General features: G+C 29.7%; 1 protein-coding gene across 3 annotated transcripts in view; it reads right to left on the bottom strand.

The window, feature by feature from the left end:
• Nucleotides 1-27,853, bottom strand: part of LOC126750535 (limbic system-associated membrane protein-like) — a 524,620-nt gene that overhangs the window by 454,356 nt on the left and 42,411 nt on the right. The window contains exon 1 of one of the 3 annotated variants that reach the window (XM_050460176.1): nucleotides 8,076-8,343. The exons of the other annotated variants lie outside the window; for them this stretch is intronic. The gene's annotated coding sequence lies outside the window, so the exon portion shown is untranslated. Of the gene's footprint in view, nucleotides 1-8,075; nucleotides 8,344-27,853 lie in introns of those variants that run through there. 3 annotated transcript variants of the gene reach the window in all.

Genomic DNA, 27,853 nt, shown 5'->3' with positions numbered 1-27,853 from the left:
GTAGCGCCCCTAATTTTTTTGACAAAAAAATTTTGACCCCTAAAATAGCCCCTGGGCCCGGTTAATTTTTTTTTTTTAATTCAAAAAATTTCCCTGCCTGTATGATAACCATAGGCACCTTTTCCAAACTAGCGTCTTTTATTTTTTGCGACTTTTAAAAAATCGGCTTTTTTCGGCCCACCCCCTGATGTCTGGCATTAAACGTGACGGCAGTTTGCTGAGCACATTGATTTTGGGCACCATAAATTAGAATAATTTCCACTCTTTCGGCTAGTGTGTAAACCATTTTGAAAGTAAAATCTTCTATTCAATAAATAAATTTTCACTATTTCAAGACTGTCACAAATGTAACTGACGGCAAAATAAATTCTTTATTTCCCTTAGCAACTATAAATAACAATAAATACAGTTCGCCCAGAATATCTGTGTTGGTGAAAAGAATGCGGAAAAAAATTCAGGTTGTTAATTAGTTTTTTCCACGTCTAATCTTCGGAATTGCTGTTTATGTTGGTAGTTTCCGTTTTAAATTATAAACGAATTGTAGATTTGGCAAACCCTAACGGGCAACATTTTGAACACTTATTGAAATAAAAACTGATATTTTCATGTTTTTGCTTTCTATCAAGACAAACTTGATAAACCTTTTGACGTATTTCGGCGTTTTTTTTTAAACAGTGGTTTTCGATAAATCCGTGGTGAGAAGTTTTCAAATGAACACCCTGTATAATGAGGGAGTTCAGTTTAAAGGGGGAATCTAAATATTATAAGCTTGCAATTATTTTAGTATTTGACCATCAAACGCTTTACTTAAGTATTAAAAAATTTAAAATATGTCCAGACCCGAATATAGATTACGATGTATATAGAGAAATATTGCAAAAAGGGCCATCTCTGTTGACCCGTTTTGAAGAAAACTATGTTACCAAGGTAAAAAGAGTTTTTAAAAATCTTCAAAAAGAACAAGAGAGTCGAGATAGGCTGATAGATATGATGCTATCATCACCTTTTTATCTGTGTAGGAGTTACTTTATTCATTTTTAATTCTGAAGAGAAAATTACTTTGCTAAAGAAAGCATTTATTATAATAATATGTTCCAGAGGCGTCATAATAGGCCTGGCAATATAGTTCAGAATAAAGCTTGGAAATTCATCCCTATTAGCTAGCGTTTTTTTGTAACTTTATGAAGCATCTTGCTAGTTTTTTCGTGCAGATGACAAAAAATTTTACTGCACACTTTAAATTTTAATTAAAATATAAAATGATAAAAATACATTAATTTGAGTGGAAAAAAGTGAGATCGGTGCATGTTACTAACGTTAGGCCGGCACACATAACACATAAGAATATAACACATTCTTATGTGTTATGTGGGCCGGCATACGTATTGAGAGTGGGAGTGCCATGAAGCGTCGTGCTGTAGTTGGGTTGGCTAGAGCCGGACTTAAAAAAAATCAAACACGAAAATACTTTCAGAGTATTGACCAAAAATTAGATGAAAATATGCGCCAGGAAATTTTTATATGGAGAAAAATCTTAAGGCGCGTCATTGATGTGGCCCTAACACTAGCTTCTTGCAACATGCCTTTTAGAGGACATAATGAAAGCAAAAATTCAAGGAATCCAGGTCTTTTTTTATCTATTATTTAATTGCTTTCAAAGTATGATCCCGTATTACAAAATTTATTGGAACACAAGGAAAAAAAATCTGTTACGTATTTAAGCCCAAAAATTAGAACCAAATTATTCAAATATTAGGAAATTCGGTTAAACAAGAAATTTTAAAGAGAATTAAAGAAGCTCTATTTTTTTCAGTTATAGTTGATACCACCCATGATATTGCAAAAGTTGATCAGTTAAGTATAATAATTAGATATGTCATAACAGATTATGTAGAAAACACACCGGCGCAAATTAAAATCCACGAATCTTTTTTTAGGGTTTATTCCTGTAACGGACCAAACTGGTGCGGGCCTTTGCCAAACCATTTTGGAAATCCTAAACAACCATGATCTTTTTATAAAAAAGCTTCGTCGGCAGGGTTATGATGGAGCTGCTAACATGAGCGGTATGTTAAAGGTGTAAAAGCGGAAATTTTAAAAATAGCACCACATGCTCCATATGTGCATTGCGCAGCCATAATTTAAATTTAATTCTTAATGATTCAGTTAAAGATATTGCGGAAGTAAGAAACTTTTTTGAGATGGTTCAAAATTTATGTGTTTTTTGGTCACAGCATCAAAGGATGGGCGCTATTGCAAAGTGTGAAGCAAAATAAAATAACTTTAAAAAAATTAGCACCTACTCGGTGGTCGTCCAGGCATGATGCTTTGGAAGCTCTTCGTTTTAGGTACACTGATGTATTAAAGACACTTTCTAAAATAATACTTACTTCTCAAAATACAGCGGAAATTACCGAAGCAACATCTTCTGTTCTTTATATCTTCTTGCTCTAACTGACAAAAAGTTAGTTAGAGAAATTTGAAACAGTTCTTTTAATTATAATTAAAACAAATGTCTTAAAACAAGTAGATACCGTTTTTAGGCTCTTACAAAATAAAGACCAAAATATTGATCAATCTGTCATATTATTTAATACTTTATATGCAAATATGAAAGAAATGAGGAATAATTTTCACTTATTAATGCAGGAAGTTATTAAATTAGCAGGAGAATGGGGTACCTCTACTCAGTTCGTGCAAAAAAGAATAGTTCGCAACAAGATATTTTTTGACGAGAGCGGAAAGCACCACCACATTGAAAGCGTTAATAGTTTAAAATTAATGTTTTTTTATAAAACAATCGACATAGTTATTGCTCAAATAAAAAGCAGGAGTGGCGCATTGAACGAAATTTACGACACTTTTAGGGTAATTTTACCAAAAACTATACGTAATTCATCCATTTCGGATAAGACATTATATGAAATGGGCGAAAGGCTTTATATTAAATATCCAGACCTTCTATCCGATTCAATTGCTTCCCAATTATTATCTTTTAGAAAATGCTTTCAGGGAAAAATAAATGACAATACGATTTTAGAACTACTCGAATTTATTTTGATTCAAAATTTTTCATCTTGCTGCAGTTTTAACGAAATTGTAACCGCATGCAATATTTTTCTTACAATTCCTGTTTCAGTAGCTTCTTCAGAAAGATCGTTTTAAAAATTAAAAATTATTAAAAATTGCTTAAGAAGCTGTAATGGGCCAAGAGAAGTTGTCTGCTTTGGCAATTATTTTATTTTCGGCGTTTTCCTATCAGAAATAAGGGCCCGGCGAAAATTTTGAACACAGGCCCGTGCCGACGTCGGTATGCGGCTGAATTATTCTAAGATTGATTTGTTTGTATCAGCATCCGAAACATTTCCAATGTCAATATGGATTAAGTTATTAGCGTGAGAAATGCTGAATTTCCATAACTTGGTTGCCTATATCATTATATTTTTATTATATAGCTTCCTGGGTCTTAAAATTAGAGAGATTAATTAGATTCTTGTAAACCTATTGCTTCATATTATTATATTACTCATACTGTTTAAAATAAAATAAGTCTTTAAAAAGTCGTTATGTCGTTTAACTTTCGTTATTCCTGTGCTTACAAAGGTATTAATGTTTGTATTTCTAGGTTTATTTATATTTCAGTTTATTATGGACCTTAAAGTTAATATAGACATTAAGTCTTCAAAGTTAGACCTAGATGTCTCAGATGTATTGCGATTAAGAAATTTTAGAATAAGGCATACAAGAAAGAAGAGTTAAAAAAAATTAAATTTTTAGGAGAACAATAAAAAAAAAATTCTAACAAATTACTAAAAATGCCTGGAAAATTTAAAAAAAATACTTTGAGCATTTGAAATTTTTTTAATAACAAATTTTCGGTCAGTTTGTGCTATTTTCTACGATTCATTTTATGTTTACTTATTGATTCATTATTTTTTAAAGATACATTTTCTAATTCTTCCAATCAGTAAAAGCTATTTTTCAAAATTTTATTTCTAGGATTGCACAAGTCTATAAAATTTCCCAATTTTATATAAATTTTTCATATTTTTAAAATTGTTTTTTTTTCTAGATAGATAGAGCAATTTTTAACATATTCGAGCAATATTTCAGGCACATCCAAGGCTCTTAAGTCGGTTATGAAAAATAAATAAGTGTTTTTTTTTTGATGATGATTTAATAAGTTTCTCTAGTTTTTTTGAACCAAATGTATTTTTTTTTAGGTGTAAGATGAATACGATATTCAAAATTCAAAAATTTGTTCAAAGCAGTCGAGATGAAAATACACTGGTTCTACTTTAAAATCCAACCTAGTGAATAAAACAACTTTTCCGCCCTTATATGAAATCCAGTAAAAAATTCACTTAAATAATAGTTTTTAAATGAAAATGTTTTCTTTTCCAAGTTTTTTCACAAGTTAATACTTGTATATTGATCAATAAGTTGACTAGAATTTTTCTAATTTTTGCAGGCAGTTAAGGAAGCTTCTAACATTTTTAGGTTATTTTCCAGGCAATGAAATATGTTTAAGTTCTTTAGGCAGGAATTTTTAATTTTTCAGTATTCACAGTTTTCTTTTTTATTAAATATTTTTCCCGGCAGAAATTGTTATTTTTTTTCAATTATTCCAATCGTGCTAAGTGATTTTTGTTCAAATAATTATTAAAATTTTCGAGGCATTTAATATAATTTTTTTATGTCTTTCAGGCACCAAGCAAGTTAAATTTTTAATTGTTTTTTCTTGCGGCAGAAATTTATTTTTTTCTTCAATTTTTCTAGTGAGTTAAAGAGGTTTTTAACTTTTTTAAGTATTTTATTCAAAACAACAGTAGTCTTTCAGGCATTTAAAAATAATGTTTAAAATGTTTCTTTATAGTTAAAAATGATGTTAAACATATTTTAGATTTAATTCATTCCAATTGATTTTTTAAAACTGTTCGTCATAGTGCAGTAAAACTTAATTCCAAAATTTTTTAATTAAAAGCAACGGTAAAATTTTAAAGAAATAAGACTTACAATTGAAGAGCTAAGTGGATAAAGGTGTTAAGCAACAATTTGACGAAAAGTTAGATTTTGTGCTAAATGAAGGTGTTAAGTACACATTTTTTATATATCTTTTATTCAGAAACGTACAACACATATTTACGATTTTAGTTAAGGATAAAGGAGTTAAGTGCATCGGTAAAATCGGTTCTCAAATGAATAAAGGGGTTAAGCGCACTTAACACCTTCATCCATTTTTTAGATATAACTTTGTGACGGAAAACGTGCTTGATTTGTTTATATCTTGTCATACCTTGCTATTGTTAGAGTGTCGTTAGTATTTATTCTAAATATTTATATTAAAAATGATGCAAAGAACGGCTAAAATAATGCATAATGCCAAAAATATGGTGGCAGTAAATACTAAAAATAATGACGGATTAATTAGTGATAATAATGGCAATGATAGCTCTAAAAAACTATCATAACCTAGAACCGCTACAGCTTCGTATATCAAATTGGCAGAAAAAAAATTGACTATTTACAAAAGCGGTTAGCTAATGGAAACGCCGCACCTTCACCAGACATGAGAGAGCATCATTCAAATAGACCACACAAAATTTCTAACGAAGTGTGCGACTATGTGATGGATCATATCAAGAGCTTTCCAAGCGAAAAATCTCACTATTCAAGACACAAAAATCCCAACAAACGCTACCTGTCACCATTACTATCTGTTAGAAAAATGCATTCTCTTTATTTTGAAAAGTGTTTTTGAAGATGCAAACAAACCAGATATTTTTAACAGTACACATATAGAAGAATATTTGAAACTAAATTCAACCTATCCTTTGGACATCCACGGAGCGACACGTGTAGTGTGTGTGATGCCGGAAGTGGAAATTAAGAACATATACAAAGATTTCACAAAGCCTTTGACCTTCAACGAAGTGACAGATAAAAGGCTGAAAAAAATAACAAAGTGGCTTACTGAACTGTAGATTTACAGCAAACTATGCCACTTCCGAGGCTCACGACATCAAAAGCCTTTTATCTCCGGCAGATTTTATAACCTTGGTATTCATACGATCACTTCAACTAGAAATCAAGCAAATTTTTTCACTTGGATAGAGGACATTGCTAACCGAGGAAGCACGAAAGTCGCTAGCTCCTTGCTAACTTTAATTGAATTTGATGCTGCAATAAGGGAAAAAGATCAGTTAATAATCTGGTCAGATTCATGTGCAGGCCAGAATAAAAATTTTATGATGATTTGCCTATATCAACTGATTATTGTTAAAGGATACTTCAAAATAATTGAACATAAGTTTCCCGAAGTTGGACACTCGTTTTTGGATTCAGATCGCGACTTTGGTCGAATCGAAAAAGTTCTTAGAAAACACAGCACAATTTATCTTCCGGGCCAGTACAGAGAAATTATCAGTAAAGCCGATAAGAATAACCACGTTGTTGATATGGAGTCACATTTTCGCCTTTTTTCTGATTTACCCAATCAGCTAAAAGTGGTAAACAGAAAAATAAACACACTTAATGAAAAAGTTCAATTTAGAGATGCAGTAAAATGGATCAAAGTTGAAAGATTTGATTATTATCTATACAAAGATTTATATGAAGAAGAAGCCCCATTTAAAGAAGTGTGTATAATGAAACGCCAATTTGAAGCAGACCCCACATTACGACTTCCCCGAGCAGGAAAACTTGGTCAGCTGTCTAAGGAAAAAATTGAAAATATAAAGGAGCAATTGGCGTCTGTTAAAGAAGAGTACAGATATTTCTACGAAAATGTCATTAAGAAGGAAGAACTTATGCCACAGGAAGAAAAAAGAAAGAAAAAATAAAACAGTTTTTACAGCAGAATAACATTTTTTTTTGTTTTTAGTTTTGTGCTTTTATTTTTTGTGTTGGCAACAAAGAACAATAAAATATTTACTTTTTTCATACTGATAGTTTTTTTAACATAAACTTCAACGCATTTTTAAAATAAACTGGTATATTACTGTTTTGGGTATACATTTTTTGTACTTAGTACCATTATCCATATTCAGTGAGTAAGTAAAATAACAAGTGTGAGCTGAATAAAGGTGACAAGTACAACAAATTTTAGTAAATGTCTGGTTTGACAAAATTACTGTCCTTTTATTAGTTGATTTTTTAAAAGCATTTGTAATCGTTGCAAATATATTTAAAGTATTGTTTCTTACTACCATTATCCATTTATCAACAAATAAATTATCGACAGTAATGTAGTGAATAAAGGTGGTAAGTACAAAAAAAAGTAAATATTTTATAAACTTCTGATTTTTTTTTTGTATTTTTTTAATAATATGAAGTACATTATATATGCCACTGTCTGTTTTAAATTTAGAAATTATGACTTTTAAAACAACAAAGTTACATAGACTATAAATTCTAAATTTTTAAACTCGATTTGCTCAAATATTAACTTTTGCTGCTTAACACCTTTATCCACTTAGCTCTTCAATTATGCTACATGAAAATTTTTGGGCGAATTGAAATAGTCATCACGTGAGTATAGCACATTTCTAATTAAAATTGATTAGATTGTTCTCTTGTATAAATTAAAATTTTGGTTGTTTTTATTATTGGAGGGGGTTCTATAATAATTTACGGTTTATTATTATTATTAGTTGAAGCAGTTTTTTTTTTAATGTATTTCAAGCATCAAGGATATTTTCTTAATATTTTCAATTTTTTTAAAACAACATCAAGTTTTTAATTCTTTCAGACAGTTACAAACTATTAAAGATTTTATTAAACAAAATTTAGTTTTTTATTAAATAATTTTCTAATAAGAATTTTCTCCTTTTTCAATATTTTTAGTCGGTTAAAGAGTTTTTTAAGTAATTTTACAGTTTGTTGAAGCAGTTCACATTATTTTTGGAATAGTTCCTGGTAGTTGAAAGTTTTGTTCAAAATTTTTCAGTTTAAATTTTATCGATTCAGAGGATGACGTGTGCGTTCAACAAAAAATACATTTTTAAATATATGGATCATTTTAAAAAACATACCCAAATAAAAGAAAAAAAATTCCCTTTTAATTCTATGCTTACTTGAATCTCTCTAACTTAATCCCCGCACCACCACACTAAGTTTTTTCGTTCAAGAAATAAAAAACAAAGTTTTCAGTATATCTTAAACCTACAACTTTACCACAAGAACAGCAAAAAACCCCACAAATCTCAATAAACAATCATAACAAAAAAAAGTTCGCGCGCGAAAATAATAAAAATTCAAAAATTTCGGCGTATAAATATCACGCGGATACGGGAGCAGATAATACCGGACCAGGATCCAGAAAAAGATGCGGATCGTGCGAGGGACGCGCTAAAACTGCGCCCGATTTAACGAAACCGCGTACAGTTTAGAGGGCGCAAACTCTGCTCTCCCTTAACTATTTGTGGAATTCTTAGGGATGAAACGAAATAAAAAACAGAGAAGAAGAAGTAGAAGAAGAAGCCGCTGGTATTTTTGATATAAAAAGGAAGTGTCGACACTAATTATTAATCGATCCCTCCTGTTCTAATAAATTACTCTTTTTTCGATGAAATCTGGATTAAGGGATTAGTGATTGATTTTATTAGAGGTTTAAGGGTTTTTTCTTTATACGGTTTTTAGTATATTAAAGTAGAAGATCTTATATAGGTATATGATAATTTTAGTGCATATATAAGCTTTGAGAATCTCTATTAAAGCCTTTAGGCAAGATAATATCATATGGTATTGCAACAAAAGTTTTCTTTTCTTTATATTGCATTTGCTTTTGTCGAACACGGCAAACACATCATCAACATATATTAATCAAACTCTTGGAAAGTATTTTTTGCATTTAACTCTACTCTGTTGGAAAGAAAGAGAGGCAATTACCCATGGCTGTACCCTCAACTTGTTCAGAATATGAATTGTTGTATTGAAAATTATTTTGTGACCTGCAGAGTTTGGGTAATTTATTTATATCTCAGATATTAATAAAACCATTACTTTCTTAAAGTTTAGTCAAATATCCCAAAATTTCAGGAATGCTTGAGTACCAAGAGATACATCCAAAGGAACAAAAATTTAATTTTCTATTAAAATTCAATTATTGACTTTTGCAATAAACTGTTTTTGACTGAAAGATATTCACAAAGTAACTTTAATGTCTCAAATTATTTTACACAAAAACTAAAATGTAAATTGGAGATTATATAGTGGTGACATATGGTCTCATTTAAATATCGGGTTTATAAATTTTTGGTAAAAAATATAATTTTGGAAAATTTAAAATAATATATTTGAAGAGGAAGCAAGGTTTCTGCAATCATTTAATGTTGTTTTGACATACAAGATAATTGTTTAAAACTTTTTATATGAGCTATTTTCAATAACAATATCAAATTTTAAATATCTTCAGCTTTCTTTACTTTATCACCTTTGAAATAGAAACTATCTTTTTCTCTTAGTCATTGATAATATTAGAACTTGACGTGGCGAGAATAAAATAAAGAGTTTTGGTTAGTGGTAAAACTGTTTTGTGATTTTCAAAAATGATTTCGATTTTATGGAAAAATTACTTTAAATAAATTTACTTACAATAGCATCAAATACAAGAAACCATTTTTTATGCAATTTGGTTTAAAAGTACCTAGAAAAAAATACTTCAACGCCTTGAAATCACTTACTACTCAAAGAAAATTGAAGAAAAACTTCCCAATAAGTAAACATGTCTTCGGCTATCTAAAAAACTAATTAAAAAAATCAATCTTACCATCTTATTCTTTTTTAATTTGTACTTTTACTTTATGTTTTTTTTTTATATTGACTTATTATTCACTTTGTAAGGCAGTTTTTTGAAAGAATTTAAAAAAGCTCTCTTAAAATTCTGCTTTGTGGGTAAAGCTGTATTTTTTTAAACTTTATTTTTAAAGATAAGAAGTTTTTTAAAAATTTTCAGGTAGTTGAACTGATTTAAAATTATCCAAATAATATTCCAAACAGTTTTTGGGCAGCAAAATTGAAAGTGTAAAGCTGAAAACGTTAAAAATTTTAACTGCCTAAAATCATTTCTTAAAGATAATTAATATAAATTATATATAATAATAAACTGTTTTAGTTTCCTGGATTAATTAAAATTAACGCCTCCAAATTCCACAGTACTTAAAGAAAATTGATACTAATCCTTATTAATTTTTCCAATAAAATAGTTGAATTTAATATTTTTAATCAAATAATTTTTTTTGTATTTTTATAATATAGACTTTTTAGTAAATTATCTTCTAAAGAAGTTTTTAGACAGAATTATTGCACACATTATTACACAAATGCCTTCAATTTTCCGATTTTATAATATTTTTTCATATTTTTAAATCTTTTTGTTCTCTATAAATTTTGTTATAAATTTTTTAAGACCCTTGTAATCATTTTTAAATATCACTGAACTTTTATTATATAATTTTTAAATATTTTACAGGTAATTTTAGCTTCTCAAGCTCCAAAGAACTAAAAAAAAAACTTTAAATAATTATTTGTGGCCTTGAAATAACCTAAAAAAAATAATAAAAAAGCCTTGTCAAAAGAAGTAATAAAAATAAGCATTTTAGAAAATCACGAAAAATGCCTGGCACTACTCAAAAACTTAAAAAAATATAGGTACTTTTGCCTTTTGAATTATTTTATTTTTTTCTAAAACATTAAAAGACTAGAATTAGCATTGCCATAGAATTATGGGCAGCTTGTTCAATTTTTGTTGCCTAAAATCTAATAAGTTATTCTATAAAGAAGTCAACATTCAAAGTAAAATGAATGTAAATAACGTGTATTAGAGGAAAAAGCAACAATATCGCAACGCCGCTCGATCGTATTGTTGATTCCACTAACACAAGTAATCTTTACCAGTGACGTCCTCAAAAAATATTTACATGACAAATATTAAGTATTAATAGATTATGGTTTAAACTTCAAACAATATTACCGTTTATGAACTCTTTATGCGTTTTTTTAACGTACGATAATAGAGAAAAGGTACAGGGTCTTTCCCCATATATTGACCCCCCCCTACAGGGGTAATGCGAAAAGTTAAAAAAAAAATTAATATAAAACTTTTGGGGTTTTACTTAAAATTTTTGAATCCGATGTCAAAATTTCTTTTTTTCGTTTAGAAACGTCAAATTTTGACAGATGATCAGTTTTTTCTTATAGAACACCCTGCATATGACTTCATAGTTAAAAAGAGTAGAATTTTCTGATTTCAAATATGTATAGTTTCACTATGTTTTATTAAACCGTTTCGGAAATATCGGGCTCCAAACTTTAAAAAAATAATATATTGAAGATCTTGGTAAGCGCTGCATTGTTATTGTTTAGCGTTTTTTTTAAGATAAATGAATTGAGTAGAAACAATAAAAACAGAAGATTTATTATTACTATGGTGATATTTAGCATCTTTTTGTTGACAAAGATACATTATTTTAACAATTGTTAAACTTTAATTTAGACGTAATTATAACTATAACTGCTCCATATGACCACCACCATTATCAATACAGTTTATATAATCCTGCTCAATTTTGTGTATTGTATTCCTTATAAATTGTCTATGATTTTGATTGATATCATCTATCGCGGTAATAATTTTTCTGCGGAGCTCCTCGACATTTTCAGTTCTCTGTTCGTAAACTTTATTTTGCAGGTAACCCCACAGAAATGAATCAAGAGGTGTCAGGTTTGGACTGTTTGGTGGCTAACGAATTGGCCCAGTTCGTCCAATCCACAGGTTATATCTTTCATTTAAAAATCTCAAAACAGGTAACACATTATGCGGTGGGGCACCATCTTAATGCCAAACTATTTGCTCGTATTGCCTTATGGGTAGATCTTCAAGTTTAGCTTCAATTTGATAAGTAAGCATCTCTAGGTATATTTCTCCTGTCAAGTTGCCCTTATAAGAAATAGGACCTATGACCTGGTCATTTAAAAATCCACACCATACATGTAGAGATTGCCGCCCTTGAAACTTAATTTCCCGTGTTATTCAGGGGTTTGTTCTTAACTAAAAGCGAACATTTTTTCGATTGTAAATGCCTGCGGTTGTAAAGGTGCACTCGTCGGTCCACAAATTTTTTTTAAAAAAGGTATTATCTTCTTCTTTTAGCACTAGCATCTCTTAACAAAATTCTACCCGTTTATTTATTTGCTCTACACTTAAAGTTTGAACAGGTAATATTCGATTTAAGCAAAATATTTATACTTTTTTAAAGTTGAATAAATTTTTTTGGCCGATCGATCAAAGTAAATTCTGGCATCTTCTATGGAATGATTTGGGTATTCTAAAAAGAAATTCAACATTTTTTATGGGCAATTTAAGGGAGACAAGGGGGGGGACAAGGGGGGACAAGGGGAGACAAGGGGGGAGGGAGACAAGGCCCGAACATGATAACGTAGATCTAAATGTATTAAAAATTTAGTAAAAACTTACCTACCTTCGAAATATAGCAAAATATGTAATTCTTCTTCTGGATCGACAAGAACTGTCCGACGTTTTCTTCGTAGAGTTTTCCTGATGCAAAATGCTCGTTCTATATTTTTAAACGTATTTTTTTCCGGAATGGCACGTAAAGGAAAGGTTCGACGATATTCCTCTCTGGCGGCATTTGCGTTATTATTATTTTTATAAAATATACGGACGATGTCACATTTTTCTTCAGCACTGTACGGCATTTTTTAACATTTATAGGTCAACAAACAAGAAATGACAATGTCATCTGAATGATTTGTTTTTTAATAAATGTCAAACAATAACAATGCAGCGCCTACCATCTTCAATATATTATTTTTTTAAAGTTTGGAGCCCGATATTTCCGAAACGGTTTAATAAAACATAGTTAAACTATATATATTTGAAATCAGAAAATTCGGCTCTTCTTAACTATGAAGTCATATACAGGGTGTACCGTAAGAAAAAACTGATCATCTGTTAAAATGTGACATTTCTAAACGAAAAAAAAAATTTTAACACCGGATTCAAAAGTTTAAAGTAAAACCCCAATAGTTTTGTATTAAATTTTTTTTTTTAACTTTTCGCATTACCCCTGTAGGGGGAGGGGGGTCAATATATGGGGAAAGACCCTGTACTTATCTAATAAAAAGCCTTATTATAAAAATTAAATATTTTTTAATTAATATAAATTCCTTAGTAAGTTTTTATTATTTTACGTTTATGATGATGGTTCTCCCTTAATATGATTTAATGACTATGATGGGTATTTAATTATGAAAATATCGGCTTAAATCACGTTTTCTTATGATGCGGCACAAATGGCACAAGTTTTTACCATCGTAACAGTTTACAAAAAAAACTGAAATGATCCAACCTTTTTCCCTTTTCAACCAAAATCTAATGAAAAAACAGAAAGATAAAGAAAAAGAGCTTTTGCCTGCGGTGTTGCCATTTTGAATTCGAAAGAAGGGGTCTTAGGAATAGGAATGATATAATTTTTTTGCTTTGAAGATGTTATTTTTGCGCTTAGAATAACATATGTATGTATTTTTACTTTTTATTTTTAATCCAAAATGTAACATTATTATATGTGTTAATATATAGCTGAAAATTTCCTCTTTTGATAATACGTATAAACTTGACAATAAAGAACCAATGAATATATTTGTAAACAAATTACCCCCCTGCCCCTGTGCATATGTTGTACTTAAACAAAGTTGTTTACTAATTCTAGCCTTTCAATGTTTTGTCTGTCTAAGATTTTCTTATTAATCTAATTTTTTTAAATATATTTAATTAATTTTTGATTTTAATATTACCTTTTCTAGCAAATATTTTTTTTAAAGAAAGTTTTTTTTAATTCTTTTAGGCAGTAGAAGATTTTTTCACTCGACTGTTTGAATTCTTTTAATTTTAAGTATTTTCCAGGTAATTTAATTAAAGCTTAAATTTCAAAATACCCACATAAACCTTGAAACTTGAGATTTTACAGTACCAAAGAATAACATAATCAGAAATAAATAAAAAAATACTTTCAGCATTTCCATTTGTTTAAATTAAATATTGTTAGTTTAGTTTTATTTAAAAAAAAAATCTTTTTAATTTTTACTTTTATTTTTTGTTTAATAATAATAATGTCGTTTATTTAGCATAATAGCTACATACAAAAAACTGGTATCAAAAAGTATATAAAATATTTAAACTATAAAATACATAAGGCTGCAAGGAGAAAAAAAAATACAAAAACCTTGAGAAGCACAAAAAACTAAACATTAAAAAGTGATAAAAACTAACCTAGATTAAAAATGGTAAGGATAAAAAAGTTTTAAACTGTAAATACAATTCCAAGATTAAAATTAAAATTAATTGCTAAGATAAAATGGAAAGTTAAAATTGTAAATATAAAATAGTAAAGATAAAATTATGAGCATAAAATGAAAGTTAAAATTTTACATAAACAATGGCTACAAAATATATTACAAGTTCAGGTAAATTATTTTTCCAAAAAAAGTTGTTTTATTTCTTTCTGATAGTAGAAATAATTTTTTAAGTTTTATTTCGAATATTGCACGAATGCCCTAAATTTAATTAAATAGTCATAAATTAAACTGCAAGTCACAGGTCTTAAATATTAGATTTGAGAGTTTCTAATTTTATGTAAATTTCTTATATTTTCGAAAAATTACGTTTTCTTTTCTATTTAGTTGAAGTAGTTTCCAAGTAATATTGCACACACTTCCAAGACCTTCCAAGTAATTTTTAACCATTATTAAACTGTTGGACGTTACTTTGAATTATTTATCAAACACTTTAACAACAGTAGAACAGGTGGGGTCTTGGCCCTTATTAGAAGCGATATTAGATATAAAGTGAGATCTGTATTGTCTATTGATGATTATGTCTGGTTGTTGTCTTTTGAGCTATCTATGGGTGGAGGTAAATATTTGTGCTCTGTTTTGTACCATTCGCCTCAGAAGGTGCCAAATTTAGAGAGTTTTTTTGGGGAATATTTAGAGCAAGTTAGTGGATTTAATGGCACCAACATTATTCTTGGGGATTTTAATTTTGATTTATTAAAAAACAGTTTTTATATTAACAAATTATTAAGTATCATCTATACCAATGGGTTTAGTCAAATAATTAAGACTCCAACTATAATAGTCCAAAGAAGTCAGACTCTGATTGATTGTTTAATTTCAAATAACAAATCTCTTTTGCATAAAGTCCATCAAACTCTTAAAATTAGTGACTATTCTATTATATCAATTTCTATAGATCAATCGAAGGAACAGCCAATGGATCTAGTAAGTTATACTAGGTCTTTTAAAGTTTATAAATTCAATAAACTTTAGGAAGAACTGCTTCCATGCAATTGGAATAGAAATAGTTCAGATGTTGACTTACTAGCTAATACTTTTGTAACAAATATTAGAACAATTCTTGACAGTATGTGCCCAAGGATTAAAATTATGCAAAAAACAGAAATATGCCGATAAAAAATGGATAACTCAAGATATAAGGAAGCAAATTCAGGAAAGGGATCGATTATATAAAAGGGCTGTCATAGAAAATAACCATAACATTTGGAATAAATATAAAGCTATAAGAAATACCATAGTAAGCAAGATAAGAGTAGAAAAGGACAGATTTTTTCCGAATACCATAGATCTAAATAAAAATAATCAAAAAGAACTCTGGAAAAACCTGAATACGCTTTTGCCAGGCAAAAACCAAAATATGCCTAATGAAATAAAGTTTGAAAATGAAATCATGACACAGGAGGATGATATTGCACATAGGTTTAATAATTATTTCGTGAATAGTATTGATCTTATTCTTGCAGATATTCCACCAGCAGCAAATGGTCAAACATATTTTATTGAATCACCTTCATTCCAGAATACCTTAACATAATTTAATAAAGTTTCGATGACTAAAATGAAGGAAATACTAAAGAATCTAAAAAACGTTAATGGTGAGGAGAGTGGCATCTCTAAGCAGGTTCTTTGCGATGTTGCTTATGTTGTGGGTGATCATCTTTTGGATATTACCAATACATCCTTAAGTACTGGGAATTTTTCCGCAAGCCTGGAAACTTTCTACTATTGTTCCTGTTCCAAAAGTGCAAAACACTAAATTGTGTAATCAATTTCGGCCAATTAACACCGTACCTATTTATGAGAAGCTCCTTGAAGTATGTGTTAAGGAACAGCTACTCGAACATTGTAACATAAATAAAATAGTTGTACCTAACCAATCGGGGTTCCGTTAGAATCATTCATGTGAGTCTGTCATTATTAATATAGTTGATAATTTTCTCAGGGCCTTTGACTCTGATAATCTAGTACTGGCTGTGTTTTTGGATTTGAAGAGACCATTTGAAACCGTGAGTGGAGAAATATTAATTAGGAAATTAGAACGGTTATAATAGGCCTTAAACATAATGTATTAAAGTGGTTTCAATCTTATCTAAGTGGTAGAGTTCAGCGAGTCATGTAAAAAAAGAGTTCATCTAAAAGTGTTAATGCAAAGCATGGTGTGCCGCAGGGAACGGTCTTGGGCCCCTTGCTATTTTTATTGTATGTCAACGATTTGGTGGAGGTAGTGCGGGGGTGTAATGTGGTGTTGTTTGCGGACGATACAATGTTTTATGTGGTGGGTAAAGACATTCATCAACTGCAACAGGTCATGAACGTTGAACTCAATAACTTATTCATCTGGCTTTGTAGAAATAAACTAAGTTTAAATGCAAGTAAATTCAAGTTTTGTATATTTGGCAAGAGATCTAGATTAAGTTCTATAGACATGGGCAATATACAGATTTCTGTGAATGGGGAAAGTATTTTGTATGCCAAAGAAATTAAATATTTGGGAACAATTTTCGATGCCAATCTAAATTTCCATGCTCATGCAGATTATGTAATGAGAAAATTTTCAAAAAAAGTTGGATTTATCACAAGAATTGGAAAGAATTTGTCAATGTACATCAAATTAAAACTTTACAATGCCATTGCTCTTCCTCATTTACAGTTCTGTTCAACATTATTGTTTAACTTGCCACAGTATAGAATTGACCAACTGGAAAGAATTCAAAATAGAGCTATGAGACTGATTCTAAATTGTAATCGTTACACGCCTGTTGTCTCTATGTTGGGTGTCCTAGATATGTTGTCTGTACATCAAAGAATTTTGTATAACATTTATTTGTTTATTTTTAAATTAAAACATCAGATGCTTCCCGATTATATTTGTAATAAATTAAGAGTTTTTGAAGATATACATAACTATAATACAAGAAATCGTATAGACTTCATACTAATCGACAGATATAACACAACCCAAATGCATAATTCAATTCTATACAAAGGTTTAATTCTATTTAACAACTTGCATGCTAACATCAAAAATTGTATTACTTTGAATCAATTCAGAGGGCTCTTGAGAAGATTTATCTTGAATAAGCTTAAGCGGTTATCATGATTTATCATGCTATGTGTGCATAAAATTTCCCAATTTTATATAAATGTTTCATATTTTTAAAATTGTTTTTTTTTTCTAGGTAAATAAAGCAATGTTTAATATATTCGAGCAATATTTCAGGCACATTCAAGGCTCTTAAGTTAAATTTAAATAGAATTAAATATTTTTTAGGTAACTAAAGGCACCTTCAACCGCCTGGAATTGGTTTCTTTTAGATTTAAACCTAAAAGGACTCAATACCCTTTTCAAAAAATTTCAATACTTCAACAAAATACCTTAACTACAAAATATTAATTAATAAATTACTTTTAACAACCAAAAATCCCTACTGCCAACAAATAATACTCCCAATATCTGAAATTTTTAAAAGCACTTTTCCTGTCATTTAATGACAAGTTTTTTGTTTTTTTTTTAAGTTGACCTTCTTGAAATTTACGTTTAAAACAGCTTATAGACAGGCATATATTTGATGATATATAAGTGGTCTTTTAAATTTTATTTCGCAAATTGCAGAAATTTCTTGCTTTTTCCAGGGGTTACTGTTTTTTTTTTCATATTCTTGTTTCCTTTTCTAAGCAGTTAAACCTACAATATATTTCAAGTTCTTCATTTAGTTACAGTAAGTTTTTGGGATGTATTTTTAAATATTTTTCGGACAATTAAAGCCACTTTTAATTCTAAGAACCTAAATTTTTTTTTTTTAAGCAGTCGAAGCTATTTTTTACCTTATTCTTTCATAAAGAATAAAACTTCCAACCTTCAACAGTACCTCAAAACGGCCAAAACTAGAGGAGTATTTTAAATAAACTAAAATAATAATGACGGTCATAATTATCTTTGCAATACAATCAAATATCATACAATTAATATGGATTATATATACAACCAGTATCACGATAATGTCTATCATTACCAGAAAATTTTTCTTTTAAAACAAATTAAGCCTCATTCATAATGGATTTCCATTTAAATGAATTAAAATTTATGAATAAAATTTAGTTTATTCTACAAATAACCTTAATTTCTTAGCCGGAACAACAAAAAAACATAGTTTCGGCAAAGTAATCCTGTTTCAGTTACGTGCAAACTGGCGATAAACATTAATCCAAAAACACGCCATGTTTTGTGATAATATTAATAGTGGATAATATTTCATGTCAAACGTGAATATTATATTTTTCAAAGGTTTTTATATAATATATTCGGGCGGACAGTTATTTATTTTGTTTCTGGTTAGTAACTGTGGCAGCATTGTCGAATATTATTTTAGTTGCGACATTTTTTTATGTGGTAAAAAACATGTTAAAAAAACTGATGCAACAGTATAGATATTGAGCAAATAATAAGAAAAAACTATTTGAAAACCGGTAATATTACTGAAAATCAATTTAGACCTCTTAAACCGGTAATAGTAGCCATCATTATTGGGCTTGGATGGGTATATATTTGAATCCTAAATAATGCATAAGTCTCAAATGAGAATCCATTAAGAGTATAAATAATTATACTCATGATAAAGTGAATGGGGAATTATTATCGTTAGCCATCGCTCAATGATAATTTCATTAGCATGGATCCTGTGGACTTGACAATTTGGCGTTAGATTGGAATTCAGTTTATTTTAGGAAAAGATATCTGGATATTTTCGATAATAATTATTATCATTATAATTTTCTCGTAATACTTTTACCTTTAGATTTAAGTTTATTATTCTGAAGATAGTGCTTTATCATCATCATCATTAATATCATTATTATGATTATGATAAAGCTAAAAAAGCATTGACAATGATAATTTTTTTATGTTTTTTTTGACAGGCTATTAATTTTTTAATAGAATTAAAATTGGTTTTGGAGAACTCATATATAAATAAATTGAAATCAATTCAAGTAAAATAATTTTAAATTTAGTATCTTATATTTACCTGAAATTAATTTTTTTACCATGATAAATAAATCAAGCACACTGGTAGGTTTCCATAAAATCTCTTTGTAAATTTTCTTTCATAATTAGGTTGTCTTAATAAACTTTGAAATAAAACAATACTTATCCCTATCAAAAGCCTTTTCCATGTCAGTGTAAATTAGACTAATTTGATAAAAGTTAATTAGTCATTGTGGACCTATTTGGTAAGAATCTATGTTGCTGTGCCGATATACTGTACTTGACCTGATCATATAATCTATTAAACAAAGCTATTTCAATAACCTGGATACAGCATTAGGAATTGTAACAGTTATTATTAGTGTATGGAGTTAGAATATTTAAAAGATATTTTACAAGAGGATGAGTAGGTGAACTTATGCTACTAACTATAGGTCTTAAAGGAACATTCATTTTATGTATTTTTGGTAAACCATAAAAATGTGGTGTTTTACTATTCTGTGGAGTTAATTTAAATCTATCAATATTAGGAATTTGGTTTTTATGCTTTTTAAGTAAATCATAAATTCGTCTTTTAATTTTTTCTGTAGGATCTTTAGATAATTGAGAATAATTGCCATAATTAATTATTAAATTTTATTTATTTTCACAAGTGTTAATATTTAAAAGAATAATATCAATACCTTTATCGGCTGGAAGAAGAATTTTAATAGTATTATCGGATTTAAGTGTCTTTAAAGCTTTTAATTCTAAAGAGTTTAAATTTTGTTTAATTTTAATTGCTTTCTCAATTTATATCTTTGTTTTAATTCTAAATTCATCTTGTTGATCCCTTGGTAAATCTATCGTTGCGTTTTCTATAGCTGAAATGATATTTAATTTAGGCAGAATTTTTTAGGTAATTTAGACCTTTAAAAAGAACAAGTTTTTCTGTATTAGATAAAACTCTATCTGACAAATTAATAACAGTTCTATTTATAAAAGCATTGTTTGTGTTTAAAAGTTCTTGATTTATATTTTCATTATAAAGTAGATTTATTTTATTTATGTACATTTGTTTTTGTTTTTTAAAATTATTTAAATAACTATTATTTATATTGAAGCATATATGATTGAAATCATTTTGATCAACTAAACTAAATAAGTTATTTTTTAATCTCATTATTTAAATTACTTTCATTATATCTATAAAATTAAATTCTTTCTCTTAATAACGCTTTACTTGCACTTTCTATTTTATGTGTTTTACACATCTGATTTTATGTGTTTTATTATTGTTGTATAATGTGTGTAATCTTAAGCATTTTGGTATTAAATTACTTTATATTATAAGTTTGCATTTATATAAAAATGTTACACTATTTTCACTGAGAGATTTAATAAACATTTTTTCTCAATGTCTAGTATTAGGTTTTTAGGCCTATTTTGATTTAAGTAAAATCTGTATTGTTCTGACAAATTCATAATGAGTTATTTACTTTATTGGGTTTTACGTCACTTATAGCAAAAATCAATTTAGAAATTACTATCTCACACGCTCAAAAAATTAAAAAGAAGAAGAAAATAGACTTATTCACGTATATTAAAGAAATATGAACTCAAATCTGTAATGATACCGTTCGATATACTTAATTTAATTTAAGTTCAATAAGTTTTAAATACAATAATTTACTTGGTTGAGGTTTAATCTATTAATCTCTGAGCTCGTTTCTTCTTTTCAATATCCTACCTAACGTTGTTATGAATATTAAAATTAAAAAACGATAAAAACAACGAGAAGACCTACTTTTTTAAAAATACCTAATTTGAATCAATGTTTCTGTAGTTATATCTACTATACCGTTATTAAGATAATTAAAGTAAAATTAAAAATATAAGCAAAATATACTTATCTTGCAAATCTTCAGCTTCACGAGCAACGAGCTCAGGACAGAAAAATCGATTATACCTCAAGTAAATTATTGTACCGTAACATGGGGATACCTTGATCATTTTTTTTATACATTTGGGATTCTAGCTACTCTAATATGGTTTTGCAGTAATTAAAAATAACCTTAGCAATCGGTTTTATTTGATAAACATCCTACAAATAAATAAACTTTGAAAAACTACATATTTTCGAGAAAAAAAATAAAAAATCATGTGATCAAAGATATACTTAAGTTGGGGATACTTTGATCATCAATTTATTTTGTATGGATTTGTAAAGTAATCCCTTTTAAAAAGTGCCTTGGATTAAAAAAATGTTTTTAAATTGTAGATTTAGGCTATACAAAAAACAAAAACTTAAAATAAGACAATTTTATTGATAAAAATAGTTTTCTGTTAATAAATAATAGAAATAAAAAACTCGCTTTACTTCTTGAAAAATATATTAAGCAGTTACATATTATATTGAGCATAAACCGTGTCAGAAGTATTATCATTCATTCAAAAACAAAACAAAAGAAAATACCACTTCGAAAATACATAATATTAACTTAAAAAATATTATCTAAACTTCGACGATAGCAATGCTGGACAAAAATTCACAATAAACATTCAGAACTTCGTCTAATTTTTCTGAGGGATTGGATTGAATTGCAATAATATCCTCATTTCTGATCACAGAAACATCATCCGGCACGAGTTTAAATTTGGTTTTGTTTCTACTAATAGCTTTAAGACCAGTAACTAAAATCTTGGGATCTATTTCAGTAATCTTACATAGATATTTGTAAGTTTTTTTGCCTCTCTGCAAAGAAAATTTTGTCAAAATATATTGGCCAACTTCATATATATCAAGCTTTTCTAAACGTAAAGTCTGTTCTGAACTTTTATTGATTGCCTGTCGAAGCTCCAACAAGTTCATATCGTCTTCGCTGTCAGAAATATTATCCAAGATTATTGTAGGAAAACTATATCCAGGTGTAATGTTATCTTCCTGACCTTTTACTGATGCCATAGATATACTACAACCAGGTGCAACAGCTAACCGTTTCTTCTTCCTTTTTGGTTGATTCGGATCGCTAAATCGCTGCTCCTTTAACATTGTAGTAAGGGCGCTTTCTACGTCAGCAGTAGGATCTATGGCATCGGTGTCCCGGGGTAATTTTTTAAAAACTTGTTCTCGGTCTAGAGGGTAAATACCAGAAGCACTAAATGAACTTACGTTCTTACGTAATTACGTTTGATCGCTGATTTTATTAAAGTATCAGACTTCTGTCGTGGAAGTCTTGCATCCATGTAGTTTATTGTCTTATTTAGAAGTTTAGCAAATGTGTCCTTAAGAACCGTTGAGAGTCTTAAGTTTTGCAACTTTCATTCTGAAAGTATAGCTCTCCAGGATTCTTTTAATGGCCTGAAAAATCCGACGTCAAGTGGTTGATAAAGATGAGTCGAATTTGGAACCAAACAGATGAAATCAATTTCATTTTCTGTACACAACTTCGTAACTTCGGGATCCATATGGGAAGATAGGTTATTGCCAATTAAAGCCTTACGCCCATCTAAACGTTTCGTATGGGGAAGAAAACTGCTTAAAAACCAATTACGAAATGTTGCCCCATCTAACCATCCACTTGGTGTTCAGTTAAATCTAGTCCCTAGACTGCAACATGGCTTGTCACAACACGGGAGTCCTTTTGGGTCACCCTCTTTTCAGGAGTTAGATAAATGTAGACTTTTAAAAATCACGTATGGAGGTAATAGAATCCCATCAGCGGACCCACATATCATAACGGTAGTGCAACTTTTTGAGTGGTTCATAAACTTCTCAGGGTATTTTACGCCACGCCTATAAATAGCACGTTTTTTCCCTGGCTCGTCGGAAAGATTCGATTCGTCATAATCAAATATATTTGCACTGGGAAGATCTCTTATTACCACTTCTAGATTATCATAAAATATATTTAAAGTTTCTTTGGACACCGCAGCACTTGCCCTTTTTATGTTAGTAGCTAATCTTTCCCCGTAAGAGTCTTTGTGCCTGTTTAGAAGACTATATGTCCAATCAACACCAGGAATATTGTTTTTAAATTGATTAACAACATCACCCTTTTGGTCTAAGTAATACTTGGCCAGCATCCTTATGTCCATGAGACTTAATGGAAATCCCCAGTCTGCACATTTGGAAGCCGCCTTCAGTATTGCTATTTCCTCGTGTTTAGTAAAAATAGTAAAAATAGTGGGACGACCTGGTTTACTAATATGTTTTCTCTTGTTCTTTTCCAGAGTTCAAAAAGGAATATTAGATTGCTTCGAAGCTTCTCGTATTGAGCATATACCATCCACCACTACTTTTAATGCATGCTCCAGCTTTTCAGGGGTATAATTTATATAATGTCTGCTCCCCAACACCCTTTTATGCTCGCGAGGAATTTCTGGAAAGAAAAAAAAAAATAATTTAATAATTTCTGGAAAGATAATTATAATATATGTTAATGGGGCAACTTTGATCAAGCGATCAATGTTACCCCATAGCCCGATCAAAGTTACCCCGTGGAACAAACATGGTTCTATAAATAACCCTTAACTTAAATTTCACTAAAATCTTTTTGAAATCTACTAAGTAATACACATTAAAATTAATACAAGAAGGAACATAATGGTAATATATGTATGTACTTACCTTTATAGCCTTGAAGTTTGCTGACTTACAAAAACAGAGCAAACCACGTGTAGACTTTATGATAATATTTTTTAATCGATTGATTTAATCGATGCACAATTACGACGGTCTGCGACTCTCAACTAACTGGCTTAACTAATGAACCAAGCAGATGTCCAGTTTCATTGTCGTACTGAGGGAAATGGTGGGGGTATGACGGCGCAACTATTTTAGGAAGTTTTCATCAAAGTTTGACCCGTATTTAAAGTATTCCCATGTTACGGTATTTAAAACTTATTGATCTTAAATTAAATTATGTGGATCGAACGGTATCATTACAGATTTGAGTCTATATTTCTTTTAAATACGTGAATAAGTCTATTTTCTTCTTCTTTTCAATTTTTTGAGCATGTGGGATAGTAATTTCTAAATTTATTTTTGCTGTAAGTGACGTAATACCCAATTAAATAAGTAACTCATTATGAATTCGTCACAACAATATAGATATTACTTAAATCATCGTACTTATCGCCATTGTAATCTCCAAAGTCCTAGCCATCGTCATCATCACCGCTGTTGATCAATTAAGATCGTGAAAACCTCTAAAGACGCTGAAATCAACCAGTTTTCTGGATATTTATTCCCATTTGATTATAATTAATTTCAGTAAACTCATTTCACATAATATATGCCTGATATTAAATTGGTTATGTACATGTTAAATAAATCACATTTATTGGTTGGCGCTCCCTCAGAACCCTCTTTTAGCTTTTTTGTTATAATGTCGCCGTCATATAAACAGTGCCTAAGTCCAAAAAGGTAAATTTTACAGGAGAGAAAAAAAACGTTTTAAAATTTTATATTTTTGGCTATAAATACTTTGATACTTTTCATGGGTGTCTTAGATTTTCTCCTGTAGTGTAGTAATAAATAATAATATTTTTTTTTAATTTTTAATGGTATCATCGGAGTTAGGCAAATTTCACATGTTATTTCGTCATTTTGATTGGAGTTAGGCAGCTTACATTATTTATTTTGTGTCCCTATCTTTATACTATTTTTATTGTAAACTTGAAAACTTGATTAGATTAAAGTAAATAGTGTTTTTTTATAGTAAATGATATTTACATAAAAAATATAGTGAATAAAATTTAAAAAAAAAAAACTGAAAAAGGAATACAAAAACACGACTTAAATTTATAAAATATTTATTTAACAAATAAAAACCCTATTTTCAGAAGATAAGTGGGTACCTAATCCTAATACATATAAATACGCAGAAAAAATTAAATCATATTAGCTTTATTCGTGTTCAAGTGAGTCGTAGAATGAATGATAGTCTTGCTCTATTGTTACCTTTAATTTTTAAAGGTGCTCAAACTTGGTCTTTTTTATTTTTAACTTATTTTGATATAAACTTGGAATATCTTCCATGGGGATACATTGTAGATTATTTTGATTTAATCTGACCGGTCATGTTTCAAAAGTATGAGTATGTTGCAGCTTAAATTCAATTGACCCTTCAGGGCTATATTTTAATGCTCTAATGTCGCGAACTTCGGGATCCTCTTTTTTATGACCAGGGCGGAGTTTGCTAATTAACTTTAGACCAGAGAAATCTTTAATATAATCATGGTGCAAATATTGCACCTCGTAGGGTTTTGGTATTTTTCTCGCAGATTTTGCATAAAAAACATAGTCTGCAGGTACGTTTATAATCCTACCAGATAATTTTCTTTCAATAGATAAGTGCATAGATTCACATTCCATTTGTGTATGACCTTTCTCTAAATATTTCTGAATGATGCAGATATCATTCTGAACTGCAAGATTTAAAAGTGCATTAGCCAAAATAACGTTGCGATTCTGTGCACCGCACCCATCACTATAAAGAATTATGTTTTTTTTTATTATTTGCATCAAGAGAAGGACAAACTTTTGTATCTAAAAAATTGCAAGTAATTGAAGCAAAATAATTTGCTTTGATCTCACCTTCCCCTTCAAGCCATATAAAGCAAAATCCGTCCTTTGAATGCAAGTTAAAAATAGTAAAGTTATGAACAATTAACTTTGTTCTATAATATAAAGCAAAAACATTCGACTTCGGACTGCGTAGCACTGATTGCAGATCCATTGTAAACACTCTATCACACAATCGAAACCTGCATATTTTCGTAACATGCAGGTTATAGATTTCGTCAGAAGTGTTCTTTGTTTCATAACTTGCATATACATCACACTGATCCTTCTTCGGAGAAAACAGGGATAATTTCATTTCCTCAAATATATATTTGAACAGTGTCATACTGGCAGGCTGAATGTTCTTATCTTTACACCAAAAGTCCTTGTATGTATTATAAAGCTCCGATTTGTTTTTCCATTGAGATTGCAAATAAAATTTGTCACTTGATTTGCGACAACAATGTGACTCTAATTTGGGTAGTGATTCTAAAAATTGCTTAATTGACAATTTCTTCTCAATACTTCTTCTGAAAAGTTCAGTAGATTCTTCAGCATCTTTTTTTCGGTTTTGTATTATATGGCTGTCATTATTGTTCTTCTCTGGAGAGCACATATCTTTCCGAACCCAAGAAGTAATAGTTCTTAGAGATATTCCTAAGGTATTACAGAACATAGTTTTACAAACTCTAACCCTATCGTTACTTGGTTTTGTATTCAAAAAATAACTGCAGGATGTAGTTCTTCGGCCTTCATTTTCATTTTTTCTGTTTCTTGATCTTTTCGTCACTGTTGCGGTCGTTCTTCCTAATACGTAAACTTGTTTTTCTCTCCACGAAAAATTCCAGAATTTTTTAAATATGCCGTTTCGTACCTCTTCTTTAATTTTATAGCATTCAAAACCATTTTTTCGTCCTTTTGAGGAGATACAACGATCTTTAATTTTTCTTCCACTTTTATTCACCACAAATTTATTGTCTTTTCGCCACAAATACTTTTCTCCCTTTTCTCTTTTCTTCTTGTTGCTAATATACTTTCACTCGTTATTATTACTGACTCTGGCCTACGTTTTCGTTTTTTATTTGTTACATTGATGCTACTACCTTCACTTTCTGATGTGACTTCATCATTTTGGAAATTTTCTTCGGGCCCAATTTCAGATTCAACCAATTGCTGATCTGAACTTTCTGTTTATTGGTCTGTGGAAACCAATTTCGTTGTCGTGACTTGTTCGATTTTAATAATTTGAAGGACCACTACTTTAAACATTAATTTATTAAAGTAGAAATGTAAATCAGTTACATATGTATTATTTAAACTAATTATTACAACTTATAAGAAAAACGTAAAACAAACGATTATAATTTATGTTACTGTTGCGTAACGTGAAGAGACGCTACTTTCGCGTCGGCGTGTTAAAGAGGAGTCTAGTCCCTTCCTTTCTTGCACGGAGCCGTCGATATAAGCTGCCCAGGTATACGCGGTTGCCAAGAGGTGCATAATGTTTTCGATAATCATATAGGCCTCAACATGCCGCCCGCCTTGAAAAGTCTGCTTTTCAAAACAAAAAGTCTTCATATTTACTATTCAATGGGCAATAAGCATACTTTGTTTATTGCACGTTTGGAAACCGTACCGTTAGGCAAACGCACCGATACCACCCGCACCACGTTATCAGCACCTTTATGTATGTCAACAATTCGAGCCATTGTCCATTTTAATGGCGGCCAATTGTCGTCCATTAGTACCACTAACGCACCAACTTTAAAGGAATTGTCTTGATCCGTCTTCCACTTGGATCGTGTTTGTAATTGGCAAAGATAGTCCCTAGACCACCGCACCCAGAACTGCTGGTAAAGCTGCTGCATATGCTGGTAACGGGACAGTCTGGTCATCTGAAGATCGGTTATATTTTCTTCTGGTAGACTGGCTAGTGAGTCGCCAAT

Source organism: Anthonomus grandis, chromosome 2 (genome assembly GCF_022605725.1).
Source record: "Anthonomus grandis grandis chromosome 2, icAntGran1.3, whole genome shotgun sequence".
Lineage (NCBI taxonomy): Eukaryota > Metazoa > Arthropoda > Insecta > Coleoptera > Curculionidae > Anthonomus > Anthonomus grandis.
This window is presented reverse-complemented; position numbering and strand designations above follow the sequence as displayed.